Source organism: Trifolium pratense, linkage group LG7, assembly GCF_020283565.1.
Source record: "Trifolium pratense cultivar HEN17-A07 linkage group LG7, ARS_RC_1.1, whole genome shotgun sequence".
NCBI classification, from domain to species: domain Eukaryota; kingdom Viridiplantae; phylum Streptophyta; class Magnoliopsida; order Fabales; family Fabaceae; genus Trifolium; species Trifolium pratense.
In genome coordinates this window covers 7909202-7912133 of record NC_060065.1, presented here as the reverse complement: position 1 = coordinate 7912133, position 2932 = coordinate 7909202, and the positions used below count along the sequence as shown (strand labels likewise).

Here is a 2932-nt window from a genome sequence, read left to right as displayed (position 1 = left end):
CATGGTGGTGAGTGAATGAGGGGTTATGTTTCTGCACGTAAGTTTTGTGAAAAGGTTGAAGATGAAGTAAAGTGTGGATCGATTTTATGTTTTGATTAAATTAAAAGAATGCACGACATCTTACCGCGGTGTTTGGCCAAATCACCTTCAACTAGTATCAATGTACCTTCTTTAGATTTAACGCCAGCTTTTTTGTCATGATGAATTTTGTTGATTATCATCATATGAAACTTAACAACATTTTGAGACACCGTTGATTATTCGTTTAGAAATATTAAATTAAATTTTATAAAAATAAAATATATCCATGTATTCAAATAAATGAATAAAATGGCTTACCAGGAAATAGAAACATTTGTAGATCAGTGATCTTTTTATCATTCTCATCAACTATATGCTTGACCGGGAAATAAAATATAGTCATGTTAAAGTTTACTTAAAATTAAATGATGATGGTTTGGATCTTCCTCTAACAACAAGGTCCACCTAAATCCTGCACGGAAAAGAAAATATTAGTCAGACGATAAAAAACAATAAAAGTAAAAAAAAAAAAAAAAATTGACTTCATTAATTTGATAAAAAGATTTGCTAAACTACTAACTACATCATAGTATAAAATAATTTGTGAGTGAAAGAAACTCCAAGAGAGATAGGTTTTCACACGCATCAGCACGATGGTGAGTGAATGAAACATTATGTTTCCGCACGCAGGTTTTGTGAAAAGGTTGAAGATGAAGTATAGTGTGGATCGATTTATGTTTTGATTAAAAGAATGCACATGTTACTACAAGGTGTTGGGACAAAACACCTTCAATTAATATCAAAATACATTCTTCAGATTTAACGCCGACTTTTTTGGCTTGATGAATTTTGTCGATTGTCATATGAAACTTAACATAATTTTTAGAAACTGTTGATTATTTTTTTGCAAATATTAAATTAAATTATATAAATATAAAATAAATCCATGTATCTAAATAAATGAATAAAATGGCTTATCGGGAAATAGAAATATTTGTCCATCGCTGATCTTTTTGTTGTCCTCTTCAACTATCTGCTTGGATCCTCCTTCTGACAACTATAATGAAGATGTATGCCGGCAGCGTATCATCAAAGAATAACATTAATCTCATGATTGTTATATATTAACTATAGCCTATTGTGTATTAGAAAGCATTCCAACAATTGCAGCATTAATAGCATCCTGATTTTCTATCCGGGAAGCTCTTGCACCTAGAAGTATCACATGGTCTTTATTAACACCTCTAGAAAACACCTCAAACCAAGTTTTTGTCAACACTAAGCTTATTCAAAGTGAGAGTTCCAGTTTTATCAATGCACAAAAGATTCATTTCAGTGATTTCGTCAATAACAGTCATTCTTTTTGTTATAGCGCCTTGCTACAAAGCCTATGAGAATCGACAACCATAGTAACAGACAAAACAGTTGGCATAGCAATTGGAATTCCACCGATCAATATCACCAAAAGATTGTTGATTCCATCTCTATACTTGCGGTGTTGAATCGGATATATCACAATAAGCTCGATGACTATTCCAACAACAATTGAACAAATGCAGAAGTTGATGATAGCTGTTAGCACTTTCTAAAAATGTCCAACTTGGTTTGTACTATCCACCAAATGAGCTTTGCCGAAAAATATGTGTACACCAGTAGCATACACAACTGCTCCAATTTCGCCCTTCTTCACAGTTGATCCTGAAAACACTTCTTGAGTTGCACACTTTGTAACAGGAAGTGATTCTCCTGTTAAAGCAGATTGATCTACGCTTAAATAATCACCCTTTAGAAGTTGTGCATCGGTAGGAATAATGTCTCCTACCTTGATGTTGATTATGTCTCCTCGTACTAAAATTGCAGCATCTCGCTCACTCTATTTGCCATCTCTTAGCATTTTTGTCTTTGGAGATAATTGAGCCATAAGAGCGGCCGCAACATTGCCAGCATTGTTCTCTTCGATGAAACTGATTGTCGAGTTAGTCATCAAGAGAACAACAACTCAACCGAAATCTTGCTAGTCCGGACGTTCTCTCGAACATTCCATGTGTTGAAACACTTCATCCAAAGGAATCCGTTCCAAATTGACATCTTCGTTCTTCAGCTGTTCTTGGTTAATGATAGCCATGTTGAGACGGCGAGCTTAAACAATGGTAGATACCGAATGATAATATGATAATTGTTAAGTGACTTATATAACGAGTGGGTTAAAGGTTAGAGAGTCATTGTATGAGTGAAATAGTCAAGTAAAATAGGTCGAGGGAAAGATGAAAAAAAGATAGATTTATGAAGAAAGAGGAGAAAAGGAATTAAAAAGATTGAGGTTTGGATCTAGGCTTTTTCAGTTAGGATATATTGTGATTTGATGTGATTGTGAAGTCATGTCGTCAAATATATTTAAGGTATGATTGTGTAACAAATATAGTATATTTAGTATGTTGTTTGACCAACTCACAATGCTTCATGTTGATGCATCGTGAGTTTGAAGGGAAGTGTTAGATATTAGTTTTGGTTTATATCATTAGGCTTTAATGTTTATAGTCCAGTAATTTTAGGTTTGCTATATATTCTCTTTGTAACTCTTATTTTCATAAGTTAAGCGACTGTAATATTATGAAACCCTAGTAGCCTCCTTTGTATTTCTCTCTTCTCTTTGATTGATTGTATTGTTAACAATGTTTATGTGCATTTGTTGATGTAATGGTAGAATAAGTGGTTATGCCAATTGTTTGGTGCATTTGTGATAGTGAAAAATGTTAATACAATTTTAGAACATTGTAATTGTTGATCTAATTGTGGTAGTTAAATTGTTTGATGTTATGTGAAGTTAAAAAAATGGTTAGAAGTTGATATTGTTTTTGGTATAGTTAGAAATTTTGGAACAATTTGAAACTAAAATGAAATTACTTGATTA

The 2932-nt window shown here is 32.8% G+C and overlaps 1 pseudogene; it reads right to left on the bottom strand.

The window, feature by feature from the left end:
• Nucleotides 1-1156: 1156 nt before the first annotated feature.
• Nucleotides 1157-2146, bottom strand: LOC123895778 (annotated as a pseudogene).
• Between the last annotated feature and the right edge of the window lie 786 nt (nt 2147-2932).